This window comes from Macaca fascicularis, chromosome 20, assembly GCF_037993035.2.
Source record: "Macaca fascicularis isolate 582-1 chromosome 20, T2T-MFA8v1.1".
NCBI classification, from domain to species: Eukaryota; Metazoa; Chordata; class Mammalia; order Primates; family Cercopithecidae; genus Macaca; species Macaca fascicularis.
In genome coordinates, this window is record NC_088394.1 from 74,443,379 (window position 1) to 74,463,193 (window position 19,815).

At 44.1% G+C, this 19,815-nt stretch overlaps 1 protein-coding gene across 5 annotated transcripts in view; it reads left to right on the forward strand.

Annotated features, from left to right (window-relative positions):
• The window catches only part of WWOX (WW domain containing oxidoreductase), a 1,124,793-nt gene that overhangs the window by 432,495 nt on the left and 672,483 nt on the right, over nucleotides 1–19,815 (forward strand). For 2 of the 5 annotated variants that reach the window (XR_010583895.2, XM_074026754.1), the window contains exon 9: nucleotides 1–19,815. This exon is cut by the window's left edge and continues 49,142 nt beyond it; it is cut by the window's right edge. The exons of the other annotated variants lie outside the window; for them this stretch is intronic. The gene's annotated coding sequence lies outside the window, so the exon portion shown is untranslated. 5 annotated transcript variants of the gene reach the window in all.

Below are 19,815 nucleotides of genomic sequence, written 5' to 3' on the forward strand. Positions count from 1 at the left end.
GCAAAAGAAGACAAAAGAGCTCAAAATAGACTGGCGTGCTGGGGCCAAGGGTGGTGGTCACCAGGGCGAGCGGTTATGGGTGAAGGGCTGAATTTGCAGGGTCAAGGAGATTGCCTCCAGGCCCCTTCTGGAAACACACTCCCTGAGCCTTGTAGAATTGAGTTGATTCTGTTTAACTGCACAGTGAAGAAAACACTTCCTTGCTTTAAAACATGACAGCTCTCTTATGTAACTTAATTCTTCATTCCGCTGGCTCTTGAAGCAGCCTCAAAAGTCATTTTATTTTCTCGGCTCTTTGATATTATTTGTAGTTATTTATTTAAAGTAATTAGAGATGGGGTCTTGCTGTGTTGCCCAGGCTGGTCTCTAACTCCTGGCCTCAAGCGATTTTCCCACCTCAGCCTCCCAAAGTGCTAGAAATAAGATATAAGCCACCAAGCCTGGCCTTGATATTATTTTTTAATGGGGGGTGTGTGGGTGGGTGGTGATGGGGATATTCCAGCGGAATATCAGAAACACAGGTGAGGAAGGCAGAGGGAGCTCAAAGACAAGGCTCAAGTTGATATTCCAATGTCAGTACCTACCAGCTATGTGAAGCTGGGCTAATTATGTGTTTAGGTTTCCTCCTTCTTTAAATAGAGTTCTACGTCTATTACGGGGCTGTCATGCAAGTCGATGAATTAAATATGCTAATATATATAAATTCTGAATAAGTATTAACCAAAGAAACGGGACATCATATTGGTTCCCAATCTACCTCATAGGTATTATAAAGATGGCTACCTTTCCAAGTGTCTGTTTGTTTCACTAGTTCCAAAAGAGTATCTCTCAAAATACTAGGTAGTATTTGGTCAACACTTTAGCAAGTAACTTTTTTTTTTTTTTGCAAAAGAAGCCCATGTGAAAATACAGTTGGCCCTAAGCCTATGAAATATGGCTCGTGTGTGGGACTGGGGTGACTCGTAGGAGAAGGAGGATAGTTCTCTGGATTTTTACTGGTATGTATATATTTTTGGGTACTGGAGATGGGGACAGTGAGTATTTGAAGCTCACAGCAGGCCCATTTTGCAAGTTTTCAGGAAACTGAAATTCAGAGAGATTAAGTATTTTGCCATGAGTCACTTTGTAGTAAGTGGGAGGGCTGTTGCAAACCCACGTGTGTCCACACCCACAGCCTGTGTTCTTTTCATGTGCACAGGAGTATGGAGGAGAAGGGAAGTGATAGAACGCTTTTTAAAGAAAAAAAAAAAAAAAAAAACTTCAGAAGCTGATTTGAGATTTATTCATCTTTGGTGTACTCTCTTTACTAAGGCAGGGTGTAGACTCATGAAACCTAGAAGGAGTTGAAAAATAAGGGTTAGGATTAAAAAAAAAAAAAACAACTAGTGAAATCAAGACACCATTTTGCTTAATTGAAGGCTTGCTGTACATTAAAGAACAACAAAAACCTAATTCTTTGAGTGTTTCTGAGGCCGAGCCTTTTCCCACAAGGCACTTGCGTGCACGGTTCTGGAAGCTCTCCTCTGTTTGCACAGTAATCACTCATCCTGCTCTCGGGCTCTGCCTGCAGTCTCTTCCTCTGTCTCAGATGTCACTCTTCTCTGCCTTCTTCAGAAGCTGTTATATGACCTCCAGATTTCTCTTTGACTCCCTGTATTACCATTAGAAGACATCTACACTGGGAAATTGCTCAGTTCCTGTTTTTGATTAATATTTTATCAGCTGCAAGAGGAAATGGTATTCTATAGCAACACTAATAAGTGATTGAGCAGATGAGATGCTCTTGCTAGCTTTGGTAAAAAGTCGGGGCAAGGTTACAGTGGAGGAGCTCTGATGAGACTTGGGATAATAAAGTCAAGTCGAATATCTGCTAGGGTTAAAAATCTAACAGTGGGCCAGGCGCGGTGGCTCACGCCTGTAATCACAGCACTTTGGGAGGCCAAGGCAGGTGGATCACTCGAGGTCAGGAGGTCAAGACCAGCCTGGCCAACATGGTAAAACCCCGTCTCCACTAAAAATACAAAAATAAGCCAGGCACGGTGGCGTGCTCCTGTAATCCCAACTACTTGGGAGGCTGAGGCAGGAGAATTGTTTGAACCTGGCAAGAGGAGGTTGCAGTGAGCCCAGATCATGCCGCTGCACTCTGCACTCCAATCTGGGTGAAACTCTGTCCCCTCCCTCCCAAAAAAAAAAAAAATAAATAAATCTAACACTGGTACGAGAAGAAATTATGCTTTACATCCTTCTTTGAGCAGTGGCTTACCCTCCTACATTTATCAAAAGTGGTGGCAGTAGTGGTAATAATGACCAACTTCATTTAAAGACACGTATCTAAAGCAAAGGACCTAAAATATTAATTTTTCATAGTGCTTAATATGTGCCAGTATATATAAATTCAAGATAAGGTAGACAGCTGTGAACTGGATCCCCTGCTGTAGCCAGCAAATGCTGAGAGCCCGGCTTCCCCTCTTGTATTCACATGGCTCTGTAAGAGAGGAAGTAGTACAGCTATCAGTAACAATGCCATCCGGTAATTACCAAATCATAAATGTTTGGGGAGCTGAAGGTCACGGGCTTAGTAGCAATTCTAGTCTGATTCCTTGTGAATTTTAAATACTTGTACTCTCCATCTGGGTGATGGTATTTTGATTGCCAGTGGACAGTCTGATGGAGGTGGGGGAAGAGTTATTCTTCCATATTTATTTTACTTCACCTTGGGTGAAAAAACTTCGCTTTTCGTAATGTGGTACAATGTGTACTTCTGTAAATGGAAATGGTTTCAGCACATCACAGTCACGCTTCCCCGTTGAAAGATGCTCCGTTTTCCCGCATACACAATGTCCAGCACAACGTCTGATTTATGAGAACATGACCCTGGAGGCTTCTGGAACAGCTCACACGCTCCCTGCAGGAGGCTCAGGCTCTCAGGGGAGGCCCATGGTGCAGCCAGGCGCTAGAGTTTTAGGGTCAAGAAATTAGAGGTAAGAACACAGCCCCATTTTAAGAAATACCAGTGATTTCTGTTTTTCCTTGTTCTTCTTTCCCTCAGTGTTTTATTAACATGTGCTGCTGTACAAACACACAATTCACTTAGGTCTCTGTTTCTTGTGGATCACATGGGAGCTTTCATTAAATTGTGGCAATTCCAATTTGAGTGGTTATCAAGTCAACATCAAATAACATGAAGTGTGTTTTAGCCGGCAAACATCGCTTTGTAATTCTCTGATGTGTTCGGGGCTGATTCCCTTCTTCCTGCTTTTTTTTCTCTTTATAAAGTTAACATTTTTATTGCAGAGGTACTGCTGCTGTTGGTTTCTAAAGGCACTCGTCATGGTATGACTAATACTGGAAGCAGACACAGCCATGATGAGCAGTACTCTTTTTTTGTTTATTTTCGTTGTTGTTGTTGCTGTAAGCCACTTTCTTCTGACTCTCTCTCCATTAAAGTGCAACTTAATTGGTAAAATTTAGTTAACTAGACATTTCATTTATTTATTTATTTACGATGAGTCTTGCTCTTTTGCCCAGGCTAGAGTGCAGTGGCGTGATCTCCGTTCACTGCAGCCTCCACCTCCCGAGTCCAAGTGATTCTTTTGCCTCAGCCTCCCGAGTAGCTGGGATTACAGGCACGTGCCACCAGGCTCGGCTAATTTTTGTATTTTTAGTAGAGAAGGGGTTTCACCATGTTGGCCAAACTGGCCTCAAACTTCTGACCTCATGGTCCACCCACCTCAGCCTCTCAAAGTGCTTGGATTACAGGTGTGAGCCACCATGCCCAGCCTATATTTATCTTTTTAAGTAACAGAGTATTAGCATTGTGATAAATGATACTTAATATATAGTAAGGGAGGTCAAAGTATGAACTATTTTGATTTTTTATAGTTTTTTTTAAAATAATGCATTCATTTTCCCTTTCTTTCTTTCTCTCTTTCTCTCTCTCTCTCTCTCTTTTTTTTTTTTTTTTTTTTTTTTTCTGAGTCAGGGCCTAGGTCTGGCACCCAGGCTGGAGTGAGGTGACATGATCAGGGCTCACTGCACCTTCCAACTCCTGGGCTCAAGCAATCTTCCTGCCTCAGCCTCCTGAGTAGCTGGAATTACAGGCTCACGCCACCATACCTGGCTACTTGTTTAAATTTTTGCAGACGTAAGGTCTCACTATGTTGCCCAAATTGGCCTCAAATTCCTAGCTTCAAGCAGTCCTTCTGCCTTGGTCTCTCCAAGTGCTGAGATTATAGGCATGAGCCACTGTGCCCAGCCAAATTTTCTTATTTTCTTTTTTTTTTTTTGAGATGGAGTCTCGCTCTGTCGCCCAGGCTGGAGTACAGTGGCGTGATCTTGCCTCACTGCAAGCTCCGCCCCCCGGGTTCATGCCATTCTCCTGCCTCAGCCTCCTGAGTAGCTGGGACTACAGGCACCCGCTGCCACCACGCCTGGCTAATTTTTTGTATTTTTAGTAGAGATGGGGTTTCACCATGTTAGCCAGGATGGTCTCGATCTCCTGACCTTGTGATCCACCTTTCTCGGCCTCCTAAAGTGCTGGGATTACAGGCATGAGCCACGGCGCCTGGCCCAAATTTTCTTATGAAATCAAATGGGCAATACTTGTTTGCAAAAAATAGTTCTTTTGGTTCTTACTTGTCCGTGAGGATTAAGTCACAAAATGCCTGATAGCATCCACTGCATTTTGTAGGGGACAATTACATAGAAGATGCCAGCAATATCTTCTCTCTTTTCTAACATTCTTTACCTCTCCCACCCAAGGACAATGGTGGGCTGGAGTGAGCATTCAGTGACCCAGAACTTACCGGAAGCTCCTAGGGCCACATCTTCCCCAGTCTTCTCCCCCAGGTTTGTCCCATTTGTACTGACTCTGACCCAGGTTGTCCTGACTTGAGAATCATTAGAAGTTTCAGAAAGATGCATACTGCGTTAAAAAAAAAAAAAAAAAAAAAAAGGGTGGGGGGAGGGCGGCCTGAGAAGAAAGTATAATTCTTTTTCTTCTAACTGGAGATATAAAAATCATATAGGCATGATTTATTATTTGATTGGAACATTATATTTTATGGTTGTAGAGCACATGTATCATCCTATCTGCTTCTGACACCTAGGAAGCAGCTCTGGCTTTTATAATTTTGATGAAAGAGTTTCCCAACAGTATTTTGGTGTGCGTGCTCACACACCAGCCCTGGTCGTCAGCGAACAGATTCTTCCAGGTTTCCATTGAAGCGGAAGAAAGTGAGATCAGAGATCCCGAGGAAGGGATTCAGTTTCAGCAATAGTGGAGCCAGGGAGTGGGGGGCAGAAGCAGAGGAAGTCAGTGCAGGGCGCTGGAGGGCCATTCCTAATTGCTTCATGTCTTGTTGCTGAGCTGATGGACTTGGAGGCGCTGCTGGTCCTGGATCCTTGCAACCTTTTCTTCCAAGAGGAAATGTCATGGGACTGAGCCTCCCTTCCCCTGGCTGTCACAAAGATAGACCTACCCATGTGGGGGCCTAATGCAAGTGATTCCGCAAAGGTACATGTTGAAATAGAAAAAGGCCCAGGTGAGGCTGGCTATGTAATATACAAAATCCATTGCAAAATGAAAATGTGGGATTCTAGCCAGGGGAAGGGAAGTTAATCTCCCTTTTCTTTGGGCCCAACATCTGAACCTCGGGCAAACAGGTGTCCCCCAGAAGATTGGATCCTCTGCTCTAGGACACATTCTTGTCCTTGAGCAGGTTGGGCAAGAGGCTTTTCTCGTGGTCACCAGCCTCAAACCCCGTGGACTTGCCAGCCTAGGACATGTCAAGACTGCAGCCTTTCGTGACCTGCGACCATCCCCATGTCCATGCCCAGGCCCCTACTAGGAGTTGAGGACAACAGGGGTCATGTGTCTCTCCTGCTTAGGAAACCTGGGTTGAGGGTGGCAGTGATCTTGAGGTGGGGTCTGGGAGGGTGGAGCTAGCCTGGCCTGGCCCAGCCCAGAGTGCCAGCAGGGGTGGGTACAGTGGCTCATGCCTATAATCCCAGCAGTTTGGGAGGCCAAGGCAGGTGGATCACCTGAAGTCAGGAGTTCAAGACCAGCCTGACCAACATGGGGAAACCCCATCTCTACTAAAAATACAAAATTAGCTGGGTGTAGTGATGCACACCTGTAATCCCAGCTATACAGGAAGCTGAGGCAGGAGAATTGCTTGAACTCGGGAGGTGAGGTTGTGATGAGCTGAGATCATGCCATTGCACTCCAGCCTGGGCAAAAAGAGCGGGCGAAAACAAACTAACAAATGACAACAACAACACAAAAAAGAGCGGGGGAAAACAGATGACAACAACAACAACAAAAAAAACCGATGTGGGAATGGACAGATGAACAACCCACATGACTTAAGGACATCTTTGAATCAATTATTCTAAGCTGGTAGCAGAAGCCTCTTTTCCATTTGACTTGTATCTCACCTTTTTTTTTTTTTTTTTTGAGATAGAGTCTCACTTTGTTGCCTAGGCTAGAGTGCAGTGGTATGATCTCAGCTCATTGCCACCTCTGCCTCCTGGAATCAAGAGATTCTTCCTGCCTTGGCCTCCGGAGTAGCTGGGACTACAGGCATCCACCACCAAGCCCGGCTAATTTTTGTATTTTTTGTAGAGACGGAGTTTCGCCATGTCGGCCAGGCTGGTTTTGAACTCCTGACCTCAAGTGATGAGACTTCCTGAGTCTCCCAAAGTGCTGAGATTACAGGCATGAGCCATTGCACCCGGCCAGACTTGTATCTCTTAATGGGTTTATGTTTAACCCTGTATGTTTCAGTCCTACTATGCATCTTACAGCTGACTAACCCTGTTTAAAAATATGCTACTACATTTAATCTTTATGGTAGCGTCATGAACAGGCTATTCTTTAGTCCAGTGGTTCTTCATCGGGAGTGATTTTGCCTGCCAGGGAATACATGTCAATGTCTGGAGACATCTGGGGTTGTCAGTTCAAGAGGGTAGGGGATTGGGGAGAAAAGATGCTATCGGCATCTAGTGGGTAAAGGCCAAGGGATGGTGCTAAGGATCCTGCAGCACAAAGGAGCACCCCCACCACAAAATATCAGTAGTGCCCAGGTTGGGAAGCTCTGTGCCATTGTGCAAAGATTCAAGGTGGCTATGTTGCAGGACTGGTACGTGGGAGGCGTGGGTATTCTAACACAGTCTAGTGATGGTCCAACCTCCTGTACTATGAGTAATTAGCAAAGAATTAACAGCAGAAGATTGCTCTCACCAAAGCCCATCCAGAAAGTGGCTCTTATTCAAGGTGCTAATTAGGGTGTTTTGTTGCCAGTAAAAACATGAGTCAGATTTCATGATTGATTCATGATGACTTTAAAATTAATGCTGCTGTTATTATACAAAGTAGTGGTAAGTGGAGGTGAGAGAATGTTTTTGCTTTGGGATAGTAAGTCAACATTACAGTAAACACGCAGTAAACCCATTTATCTCTGGCTTAATGCTTTGTTGTTTCTTCTAAGCACTTCTTAGGTGCCTCTGGGCTTTTTAACATTCTTTGGCAGTTGTAATTTATTAATTGATTTTTAAATTTGACCAGTGAAAATGAACTTTAGGTAGGGGTTTGAGGAAAATGAAAAGGCCTATTTGTGTTTCAGTGGCTGGTTCTTCATGTTCAGCATTAAGCAGTGGCAGAAATCAGGCAACCTGTGTGTAGTCTCAGCGATCTTGGATTCCCAGCTTCCTCACATCACAGATGGAGAGTCAGTTACTCAGAAAAGAACTTCCTTTTTTTCCTCCTCTTCTCCTCTCCTCTCCTCTCTACCTTTCCCCTTTCTCCTTTCCTCTTTCCCCTTCCTCCTTTCCGCTTTCCCCTTCCTTTTTCCTTTCCTTTCCTTTCCTTTCTTTTTTTTTTGAGGGAGATTCTGGCTGTGTTGGCCAGGCTGGAGTGCAGTGGCAGGACCTTGGTTTACTGTAGCCTTGACCTCTCCAGCTCAAGTGATCCTCCCACCTCAGCCTCCTGAGTAACAGGGGCGACAGGTGCACACTGCCATGCCCAGGTAAGTTTGTTCATTTTTTGTACATACAGGGTCTCACTATATAGCCCAGGCTGGTCTCCTGGTCTCAAAGGATCCTCCCACCTCAGCCTCCCAAAGTGCCGAGATTATGGGTGTGAGCTACTGTACCTGACCAATAACTTTCTATGATATAGATTTTATTTAAAAACAGTACTGTTCAGTGGCCTCTCCATCAAATGCATTCTAAGATAACCTCATAGAAGTGAGCCCTCTTACTGAACTATTTGGCTGGGGTTCTTGGGTGTGTTTTGTTCTATTTTCTGGTTGGTGATTTTCTTTCTGTTGGGTCCTATGGGCTCTTTTTGGACCTCTTCTCAGAATGTGTTTTTTTTTTTGTTTTTTTGTTTTTTTGTTTTTTTGTTTTTGAGATGGAATCTTGCACTGTCTCCTGGGCTGGAGTGCAATGGCAAGATCTCTGCTCACTGCAACCTCTGCGTCTCAGGTTCAAGCGTTTCTTCTGCCTCAGCCTCCTGAGTAGCTGGGATTACAGGCTCCTGTCACCGAACCTGGCTAATTTTTTTGTAGTTTTAGTAGAGATGGGGTTTCACCATGTTAGCCAGGATGGTCTTGATCTCCTGACCTTGTGATCCGCCTGCCTCGGCCTCCCAAAGTGCTGGGATTATAGGCGTGAGCCACCGTGCCCAGCCCTCAGAATGTTTTCAAATGCATACCGTTAAATACCTGGGATTACAAAGGGAACCAACTGTACTTACGTATAGTTCTGTCTGTGACACTGTAGTGTGCACTGAAGCAAAAATAACAGGTGATGCTAATCACAAAGTTTTACAAATCTCTTGAAGAGTCTTACTGGTTTCTGTGTTGAGGAAGCAGGAAATTTCCCTGACCCCTTCGCAGGCAGGAAGTGGAGTGCAGATGCCGGAACCAGCTGGCTGCTGTGATGCCAGTAGAGGTGAACTCTACTCGCTGGAACCCCCTGCACGTCACCCTTTGTGGGAGGGAGCTCGCAGGCGAGCAGGTGCAGGAGCCAGGGTGAACGCTTTTGGGCGCCGGGAGGAATGAACTCTGTACTGGCCCCAGGGCAGCATCTGGCAGGGGGTGCCCATGACCCCCGAAGCCCTAAAAGAGGTGTTACAGTCAGTGCTCTTTTAGCTTTGCCATCCACGGGCGCCTTAAGTGTTAACAGCTCAGTGGAGGGTCAATGTGACAGCCTTTTGCGCCCGCACCCGAGTTCTTGTCCAGTGTCCAGGTCTCATGAGCCAATTTGAAGGATGGTAAATGCGGGAGATTTTATTGCTGATGAAAGTGGCTTTCACTGGGAAGAGGAGCTGAAAACAGGACAAAGTGGGAAGGTAATTTTCCCCTGGAGCGATGCCATCACGCTGTTCTTCTGAAGTCCAGCCGCTTCTGTCCAACTGTAGTCTCCAATGTCCAGCTGCTTCTCCTCTTGTCTTCACTCTGCCAGTGGAGCCTGGGGTTTTTATGGGCACTGGATGGGGGGCAGGCTGGGCCATGGGTGGTTGTGGAAAAGGCAGCATTTGAGTGGAAAAACAGGGATGTATGTTCTCACTTCGGGCCACAGTTCTAGGCTTGAGGATGGCACCCTCACCACGGACCTGCCCTCTTCAGCCCAGAATTTCCTTGCCTCCTGTCCCTATCATTGATATCTGGAATTCTTTGTACCTATGAAATCTAATATGGTGATATCTGCATCTAGCTCCTGCTAGAGATGGTGCTCATAATAATTTTTAATATTTATTGAGTGTGGATAATAATCCAGGAGTTGTGCTAAACATTTTACAGCACATTATCTCATTTAATCTTCACACCACCATAAAGTAGTGTTTGCTTATTTGAGGGATGAAAAAAGTTAGGCTCTGAGAATTGATACTACTCTGCAAATATGGAATTAGAATTTCAAACCTATCTATGGTCTTAATCACTTCTCCATTCATTGTCCTTGTTTTACGAATGCTGATTACCTTTTAATTTGGTTTGGTTCTTTGGAGTTGTTTATGTTTTGTGAGTCTTGGCGTGTTTTTGGTAGAGAAACTTGCTAGGTTCTCACAACGTGGAAACGAAGCAGAAAACAAAGATCTCAATTTGCCTTTTCAGCCTGAATGCAGACTCTTACATTCAGTCCTGGGAGTCTTTCTTGAGCGACAGTGAGAGCGATGGAGGGAGGGTTTCCATTCTCCGAGATGGATCGTTGCATCAGTATTTCCTTTTCGTTTTTCCTTAGGATGAGAAAGAAGGGAGTGCAGCCCTTTTCCTCAGGTTAGAATGGTTCTGTTGGTTGAATTATGCACCCTGTTTAGTTGAAACAATTGGACAATAAGGATGTGACTATTTGCATTGCTGTCTAATACTTTATTATGTCATACCAAAAATTATTTTTTGTATTTTGCGACCAGTTCTTTTAATTTCTCTTACATGTATGAAGTTGGATAGTTAGAATCAAATTAAAATAAATTGGACGGACACATTGGCTCGTGACTGTAATCCCAGCACTTTGGGAGCCTGAGGCAAGGGGATCACTTGAGGTCAGGAGTTCGAGACTGGCCTGGCCAACATGGTGAAACCCTTTCTCTACTAAAAAATACAAAAATTTTTAGTATTTTGGGGTTCAGGTTACGTGATGTGCACCTGTAATCCCAGCTACTTGGGAGGCTGAGACAGGAGAATCACTTGAACTCTGGAGGTGAAGGTTGCAGTGAGCCAAGGTCGTGCCACTGAACTCCAGAGGCGACAGAGGAAGACTCTGTCTCTGAATGAATGAATGAATGAATGAATGTTGTTTAAACCTGCCAACTACAATAACTTTTTCAGTCTCTTTCTCCCTTTCCACCTTCCCAAAAAGGTGGGAAATTTCTACAGTAAAGCAATTAACAAATAAGTTTTGGGTTAGGCAGGAGATTAGTTAGAGACAGGGTCTATAGATCAGAAGTGGTATTTGGGGGAGTAGGGACTTTTTTTTCTTTTTCCCTTATGCATTTGGGAGTGGAAGAGCTGTCAGATTCTGAATTTAGTTGGATTTATAATGCTAGAGACATTCAGCAGTCTGCCTTTCCCTTTCTGTTATAAAATCATGTTTTTATTGAATTACATTTTAATATTGGTGTCACTTTAAAATGAAAATGAAGACTTGCAAAATGTATTTTTGAAGGAGGTGGGGCGGCGGGGGGAAAGGCCATCTTGGCAACAGATGACTTCGGTTCAAGTCCTCTCTGTGTCTCTTACTTGCTTTGTGGCTTTAGACCAGCCACCCACTCAGAGCCGTGAATTCCTCATCTCTGAAATGACCATAGTAAGTTCCTGCCTAGGCTCTCTCCAGAAGCTAAAATACATAAACATGCTTTGTAATTTTTTGTAATGATTGATACTAGCTGTGGTGTTGATAAGAAACAGCTGGCATACTTACTGGGTGATTGAGAAGAGTGTATTTGTCTGTTTTCATGCTGCTGATAAAGATACACCCTATACTTGGTAATTTACAAAAGAAAAAGGTTTTTTGGACTTATAGTTCCTTGTGGCTGGGGAGGCCACACAGTCATGACAGAAGGTGAAAGGCACACTTCACATGGCAGCAGACAAGAAAGAACTTGTGTAGGGAAACTCTCCCTTATGATATCATCAGATTTCTTGAGATTTATTTGCTAACATGAGAACACCTCAGGAAAGACCTGCCTCCATGATTGAATTACCTCCCACCTGGTCCCTCCCACAACACATGGAAATTCAAGAAGAAATTTGGGTGGGGACACAGCCAAACCATATCAAAGACCATTTATAAAACTCTAAGCAGCTTTAAAGGAAACCACCAAGGGAACAAGGCCTGATGAGGCAAGAGTAGGAGGGAACAGATGCTTGGATAGGGCAGGTGAGTCACAGGCTAATGGGAGCTGTCACCTTCGGTAGAGGTCCTGATGACCTGGGAGGATGAGAGCCAGACAGATGGGAGTATCCTAGCCTCTCAGTTCCTTTCCACCCTCAGAACTCCTCCTAGTGCCTCTCAATGGCTAAACCAACCAAAGGTTAGAGCCCAAGGAAACTTCTGATGCTGTCTTTACAGGTCAGACAGTTGGGAACAGAGTTGATAGAGAGGACACAGGAGGTGACTAGATTTGGAAGGAAAATTAGAAAACTTTTGGCCAGGCATGGTGGCTCATGCCTGTAATCCCAGCACTTTGGGGATCACTTGAGTCTAACATAGTGGTGTCCAAACTTTTGGCTTCCCTGGGCCACATTGGAAGGAGGATTGTCTTAGGCTGCACATAAAATGCACTAACAATTGTTGATGAGCTTAAAAAAAAGTCCCCCCAAAATCTCATAATGTTTTAAGAAAGTTTACGAATTTGTGTTGGGCCACATTCAAAATTATCCTGGGCCGCATGTGGCCCACCAGCCATTGTACAAGCTTAGTCTAACAGGTTCTTCAAGGTGGGCTTGAGCGTTTGAAAGACTTCTAGTGGGAGAGATCACAAGGTGCAACTAGAGAATCCTGGGCTGGCCTGAGAGGCAGACCTGTGGTTATTTTGCTCTTTGAAAGTTGTCCTTCGGCACCCATTTTCCCCAGACGTAACCTCGATTTATGCTCCAGGTCTGAGCAGAAATATTATTCCCTCCAGAAAGCCTTCCCTGGATGTTGAGGGATGAAGTTGGGGGCCCCGCCTGAATGCATCCTCAGAACTCGCTGGTTCTCGTCATCGTCCTCAGCATACTTGGTCATTGTTTGTTTCCATCTCTGTCATTGCCGTGTGCCCTTTGAGGACAGATATGTGTCCATCTAGTTAACAGTTGGCTCTCCAGTAACCAGCACAGTACCGGACACAGAGTAGTAACCCTATACTCTAGCGTAGTCAAATACTCTAGTATTTGCCAAAACTAGAGGATGAATGAGTGACGGGTAAGAGTTCTTAGAAAAATGGATATAAACAATATGATAAATCATATTGGGAAAATAAATATTAGAATCATTGGATCCCTGAGTTACAGAAAAATGTATTAATAGAGCTCTCTGGCTACTCTTTAAAGTATGGACATCCACGATGTATTAGCTATGCATCTGTGGACAGGAGGCTTACCCACTCTGAGTCTTGTCATATACCAAACATAGGAAAACCATATCTTCCTGAGAATGTCATGAAGAATATGTCAACCAATCAGAATGAATCAGCTTGCCCAGTGTTTGGCATACAGCTGCTTAAGAAACATCAGCCATTCTTTGTTATTATAAATCCCCCTTGTATTTTAAAATCCTCATGTATCACTGAAACAAACAACTGAAGACCATCAAAAGACTCGTAGTGAAAGAAGACAGCCATTGTAATTTCCCTGGAAACTCCATTTTGATTCGAATGTCCACAGCATCTCATTTCTGCCTTAAAAAAAATTTGAAAGTGACGTTTTGGCATGATTGAACTCACGGGTGGAGAAGGTATGACAAATATTCTGGAAATCTTGGAAGGTGAAATACAGGGAAGATGGCCCCTATGGAGGTTCATTGTCCCCCATCTTACTTTAAATAATGACTTTCTTAAAACTATATGTTTTGGAGAAATGTCCTGCAATTTTTTTTATATCTTTTTTGTTTTGTTTTGTTTTTTGAGACAATCTCGCTCTGTCTCCAGGCTGGAGTGCAGTGGCACGATCTCGACTCACTGCAACCTCCACCTCCCGGGTTCAAGCGATTCCCCTGCCTCAGCCTCCCGAGTAGCTGGGACTACAGGCACACGCTACCACGCCCGGCTAATATTTTGTGTTTTAGTAGAGACTGGGTTTCAGCATGGTGGCCAGGATGGTCTTGATCTCCTTACCTCATGATCTACTTGTCTCAGCCTCTCAAAGTGCTGGGATGATAGGCATGAACCACCACGCCTGGGCTATTGCTTTATATTTTAAGACTATACACTGATATCCCCGAGCCCCCAAGTTCCTGTCTGCTGGTAGAATTCACAAAGCTAGTTTATGTCTCCTTCTCTTCCTCTTCCGGTGTTGTCTCTTGCCTGCATTGAGATAGCATTGCGTGGTGATCCTTGCACTGTTCGAACAGAGGCTGCAGATGGACATAGGATCTGCTCAGGGAGATAAGATCACCTGCTAATTCTGCTTCCTCCATCAGAGTCTGAATGATCAGTGATGGGGACCAGAGCTAGCTTAGGTCTCTGGGAGCCCCCTCTGTCTGAGTCCGGGAGATGGATGATATGGGTAATGACTTGCTGCTTTATCTTCTCTCCATCTCCTTACAGCAGCTCCAACTACTGACTTTTATTGTGTGGCAGCTAATTGTAGGATTCTATTTCTCTAAAGAGAAGGCAAGAGAGGAAATGCAGCGTCCACCATCCCTGCAGTCCTTCAGCCCCTTCCCCCTCCCACTACCTTGAAGTAGAGGGAAAGGGGACGACACAAGGCCCCTTAGAAGTAAGACTTTGTCTCTGATGCCACGGACCTTTGAAATATTTTTTGAAAAGAAGGCCTGCTTTGGCTGATACCTTCTGACTGTTAGTGAATAAAGGAAGTTGAAACAATTTCTTCCCTGTAATCATTAAGCTCGTTGTCTTTGTTACAATATATGGTGTGATCTTTGTTACAATATATGTTCACAAATTCCTAGAACACTCTTCCCGTTGGCCATGGGATCAGGGGAAGAGAGAATCAGACACAGGTTGGAGGGAATCCATCTCCAGTGCTGCTCAGAGGTATGACCTAGAGCAAGGGGTTTGGGCTTTCTTGGACTCGTTTTCCTCCGTGGTGAAGTGGGAATGATTTATTGACAGTGGACCATGACGTTCTGCACACAAAGTTCCTTGCATAGCGCCTGATACACACAAAGCTTTCAGGCAAGGTTGGTTTCCGGTATTTCCAGCCTTAGCCTTGGCCGTGGGAGCCATAATGAGGTTGTTCAGAAGTTTAGAGCTAGTCTTTATTATTTGCTTGCCACTAGGCCTTGTATACAGTAGGCATTCATTAAGTGCTGCCTCCTACTATATCCTTAGGTTTAAGATACAGGCACCACAACATAAACCACCCCCAGAGTACACATGCATTTGAAAATGTTATGGATATAATTTGGTGCCATTCTCCTCCCTTCTACCCCTATCTAAATGAAGTTTTTAATGTAAGTGTCATGTCCTTGGAACTGTAGATTGTAACCGACAGTTGATTGGAGGGTCTGAGTTTCTCAGCGAGATGAATGCATGAGGATTGTATCCCTCCTGAAGATACTCATGTATCAGTTCCATGAGATGGAAGCTGCCCACTGTGGGGCACCCGAGATAATGTGACCTGCTCCGGGGTCCTCTGAGGGACTGGCCACCAAGTCAGGCTGAATGCTGCTCTGCCCACTAAGCTGGCTTCTCTCTGCTTTGGGCCCACTGAGCTGGCTTCTCTCTGACTGGAGGTGAAGAGGGAAGTCAGCTGATTATTTTTCTCTTGCTGCAACTTCGCACTGCCTTTAAATATCCCAGTGTATACGGTGACCAAGGACAGTGCTATTCGAGCCTCCCCCACTAAGTCTCAGCACCGCATCAATGCAATCCCATGCAAACAAAGCTGAGTACGCGATTGTGCAGGTTTAGCCGGCTGAGGTGTGGTTTCTGATACTGATCATGACGATGAAAATGGAAAATGGAGGACAATGATGACGAAACAGGAGGAAGAATAGGTGACTTGCCTCTAGCTGATGTGGATTATTTTTCGTTTTTAATTTCCATATCTTTGTAGCTTGCTCATAGATCTCAGCTTAAGGACAATGAAAGTCGTTTATTGAGTACTTAGTATGTGCTGGCTGCAGAGCCAAGTCTTTTTTTTTTTTTTTTTTTTTTCCTTTTTTGAGGCAGACAGTCTCACTGTCACCCAGGCTGGATTGCAGTGGCACAGTCTCAGCTGACTGCAACCTGCACCTCTCAGGTTCAAGCGATGATCAGACCTCAGTCTCCTGAGAAGCTGGGATTACAGGCATGTACCACCACACTCAGCTAATATTTGTATTTTTAGTAGAGGCGGGGTTTTGCCGTGTTGACCAGGCTGTTGTTGAACACCTGACCTGAGGTGATCTGCCCACCTCAGTCTCCCAAAGTGCTGGGATGACAGGGGTGACCCACCACACCCAGCCAGACTCAAGTATTTCAAGTCTCAGCATTGCCTGCCTGCGTCCTTGTCTCCCTGCCTCCCTTCCATCTCTGTGTTATCTGACTTAATCTTTGAAATAAACCAATGATGTATGATGTACACTTTCTAGGTGGATAGATGATGGGTTAGGAAGATGTGACTTGTCCTAAATCACGTGTCTTCTAAGTTTTGGAACTGATTTTCTCATCGACTGTAGACGCTGAGCCCATTAGTATGATACCTACTGCCTTTTAATTTTAAAAGTTATCATTGTTTTTTTCCTTTTCATTATCATGTGATTTACCTTTTTTTTTGTGTCTTGTAATCGGTTGGTCATGCTGACATACTAAACCATATTCTCTGCCACTTGAAACCAATTCACCTGTGAAAAGTCATACATAGGCTCAAAGAAAGAGTTTGGTTATGATATTGTTGTGACAGCTGTCTCGGGGGTTGGAGTAAGAGCTAGGGTCCCAACTGCCACCGTTCATGTGGGGGTAGACCACTGCTTCCTTTTGGTGATGAGGAAGCTGGATTTGGCAGCTGGTTTTGTCTGGATTTGAAAGGGAGGTAATCAGGGGTGTGCTGGGAGGGTCAGAACCATCCACCCACGTGTTGGTGCCACCCAGCAGTGGAAAAGCCTCTGGCCTCGGCCCTCTCAGGAAGGTTGTCCACGAAGCCAGTGAGGGCTGCTTTTTGCATTACAGCAGCCCAGCCTATCTCTCAGGAGGCTGATAATCAGTAAATGAAATTCACCTTTCCCCCGATTCCTGAAAACGGAAAAATTGAGGGTTGAATTATAGAACAAATCTTGAACACTGTCTTTTTTCCAGCATGGTATTTTGAGCTGCACAGAAAGAGGGAATTATTTTATTTGGGAGAAAAAATTTAAGTTTGGCAGTTCTCTGAAAGAAAATTAAGTGATTGCAAGTCCATTCTCTGGCCTTCTGAAGAAGATAGATTGTAATCTTTAATTAATCTATCACTCACACCAAAAAAAAAAAAAAAAAAAAAAAAGTGGGGCAAGGGGTGGAAGAATGTTGATATCACATTATTTTGGATGTCTGGGGTTGCACCTGGAAGCTCAGATAGCAATATCTAGGCACGGCTGCCAGCGCTCTATACATTGACGTTTGTTTAGTATTTTAATTTCCCCATGAGTCTTAAACCTCTGCGTGGTGTGCAAGTTGGGGCCTGGTGTATGCACTTTGGCCACAGGCTTTCCCATTGTAATGAAGATGGAATGACTCCATGGATGACCTTTCCATGCCTTTGTCTGTAGCCTGCCCTCCTCTTTAACTGAACACCTTCCAGACGAACATGCTGTGAACTCTTGAACTGCTCATTCTGTTCTCTGAGCGAATTGCTCAAGCTGCAGTTTATCATTATATGCCTCCAAAGACTTTGTGTTTCCTATGTTTGACATCGAGATAGAATTTTTCATAACCCTTTACTAGTCATAAATTTGATTGTTAAGGGACCGGGTTAATCTTGTTTCTAATACCAGCATCTGATTTTAAACCCTGATTTAGGAGCATTTTCTTTCTGCTACGTTCCGAAAATGCATAGGTGGAAACGTATATAATATGTCACCTGATACTGGAGGATAGTTTATTTCTGTTCATTTTGTCCTGAATAGTACCTATGAGATGCATTTGAAAACTTACCTTGTTTATATATTTCTTCTGTTGCAATTTCTTCCATTACCTGGAACAGCTGCTTTGGATGGCAAGCCAAGCCATGCCCTTTCACAGCTGTGGGATGAATGCGGAAAGCAGTCTTGGTAAGGAAGCGATTCAGAGACCATGGAAGCATCTCATGACAGGAGTCACGACGTTGTGTTGCATAATATTTCAGGAACTTGCAGCCCTGATAACTCATGCCTGCCTTTCTGTAGGCCTTTTCCTCTAGACTTTGCAGTGCATGACACATAGTAGTTGCTCAATAAATATGTGCTCAACTGAACTTCGGTGGTTAGGTTACTAATCATGTGCACAGACAAAATCACAGTAGTTTCCGTGAGCCTTGTCTTACTGGTAAAGGAGTCTCGTGAGGATTAGTTGAAATAACTCATAAAAATATCCAACTCTCTGTTTCCCTGCTGGGGACTCTTGTCATAGAAGCCACTGCTGTAGTCTTAGAAAACGTATGGCATTATTTTGGGGGGAGAGGTTAGAGTAGAGTGTTAAAGAGTGCATTTCTCTTCCAGTAAGCAATTCTGCATCGATAAAAAGTAGACAAAGAATAAGTGAAAAATGTTTAGCTAATTCTTGTTGACAGAAGTAGGACTTCAGGTCCACATATATGCATTGTAGAGCACACACATGCATTTTTAAGAATGTCCCAATTCTCTTCCCTCTGGGGTCAGATTTGCACATATGCGTGTCTACAAACTGTGCTTGCAGTGGCTCTCTGGGAAATGAAATTTCTGCACCCTGCCAGAGCATGTTTCCCCTCTAAAGAGAGGCAGCTGATAATTAGTAATGCTAATATCACAGTGAGGTGCAATAGATAATCTAACACCAGCAATGATACCCAGAGCATTTATCTTTGATGCTGGAAATGCGTTCATTTTCTTTATCTTGCTATTAATGTACCTCTATTGGGCAATTTACTCCCTCTTCATAGATAAGATCAGATCCAGTATACATTTATAAAACCACACTTACATTTAAATACAGGCCTTTCCCATTTCACAGTCTTTCTAGCTCCCCTTTCCAATACATCTCTCTCTCTCTCTCTCACACACACACACAGACACACACACTGTCACACTGTCACACAGACACACACACACACACACACACACACAGCCAAATCAGACACCAACATACACTGTAGAGTTAACATTCTTTTTCCACCCTCATACTTTCTTTAGCTCTGATCTGTGTTCAGTTTCTGCCTGAGAGAGTGATATATTCAGATATTCAGCTATGGTTAGAAAAAGCAAAATGGTAACAATAGAATCTGGACAGGATTGATGTCCAGCAGCAAGGAACAACAGGAAAAAAAAAAAAAAAAAAGTGGAATCAAGAACCCAGGTGGTTTTTGTAGGTTAATTGTGCAGGGTTATCATGTATCCCTTTAAAAGCACCATGTTGATTCTAAACTTTGGTTCTGCACATTAGAATTGTTGCCTGGGCCGGCGTTTTTCCCGTTGCATGTGGCGTGTGTTCGTCCAACACATTTATTTGCTGATTGCAAATATACTTGTCTCTTCTCATGGGCATTAGTAGTACTCATGAAATCATCGATGTGGGGCAAACTGAGAAAAGGATTCATTTTATTTTGGACACGTAAACAAGATGTCATTTTACCAATTGCTCATTGACGCTGGCATTTCCTGTCGGTCTCGGACTGTGAAATCTGCGTGGAGTGGTTACACCCTGGGCTTGATTGTTAGCTCCTGCCTGAGCTCTGAGTTTCTGTGGATTTCTATAGGCTCCTGCAAATTTTATCCTGTGGACATTTTGTTTTTTTAAAAAATGGGGTCTCATTCTGTTGTGCCCGCTACAGTGCAGTGGCGTGGTCGTAACTAACGGCAACCTCGAATTCATGAGCCCAAGCGATCTTCCCACTTCAGCCTGAGTAGCTTGGACTACAGGCATGTGTCACCATGCCAGGCTAATGTTTAAAAATTTTCTTAGAGATAGAGCCTCACTTTACTGCCTAGCCTGTTCTTGAACTCCTGGCTTCAAGAGAT